Below are 1,005 nucleotides of genomic sequence, written 5' to 3' on the forward strand. Positions count from 1 at the left end.
CACACACACGTATATATCACATTTTCTTTATCCACTCATGAATTTATGGGCACTTAGGTTGATTCCACAGCTTTGCAATTGTGAATGTTGCTGTGATAAACACTTGAGTGCAGGAATCTTTTGGATAAAATGATCTCTTTTCATTTGGGTAGACAGTGGGATTGCTGGATGTCTAAGGCTACATTTATTTCTCTGAGGAATCTCCACACTGTTTTCCATAGAGATTACTCTAACCTGCAGTCTCACCAACAGTGTAGAAGTGTTTCCTTTTCTCTGCAGCCATGCCAGCATGTATCGTTTTTTGACTTTTTAATAATGGCCATTCTGACAGGGGTAAGGTGATACCTCATTGTGGTTTTAATTTGCGTTTCCCTGATGCTTAGTGATGTTGAGAATTTTTTCATGTTTATTGGCCATTTGTCTGTCTTCTTTTGAAAAACTTCTGTTCATGTCTTTTGCCCACTTTTTAATGTGTTTTTTGTTTGTGTGTTTTTCTGATTTGTTGGAGTTCTTTGTAGATTCTGGATATTAGCCCTCTACTAGATGTAAAGTTTGCAGTATTTTCTCCCATTCTGTAGGTTGTCTATGTATTCTGTTGATTATTTGCTTTGCTGTCTAGAGGCTTTTCAATTTAATTAGGTCCCATTTGTTTATTTTTGTTATCGCTGTATTTGCCTTTGGAGCCTTAGTCATTAATTCTTTGCCTAGGCTGTTGTCTAGAAAAGTTTTTCCAATGTTTTCTTCTAGAACTTTTACAATTTCATGCCTTACATTTAAGTTTTTATCCATCTTGCATTAATTTTTGTATGTACTGAGAGATGGGGTCCTGTTTCATTCTTCTGCATGGACTTCCCACCGTCTTAAAGTCAGAAAATTATAAGTTGAATCACCGTAAATCTGGGACTATCTATATTTGGAAAGAGAGAAGAGGAAAAGGAGAAGCATCTTCCGTACCACTCACTGAATCCACACAGCAGTCCTCTGAGGCAGATAACATTACTTCCA

The sequence above is a fragment of the Propithecus coquereli genome, unplaced genomic scaffold (genome assembly GCF_000956105.1).
Source record: "Propithecus coquereli isolate 6110/MARCELLA unplaced genomic scaffold, Pcoq_1.0 Scaffold766, whole genome shotgun sequence".
Lineage (NCBI taxonomy): Eukaryota > Metazoa > Chordata > Mammalia > Primates > Indriidae > Propithecus > Propithecus coquereli.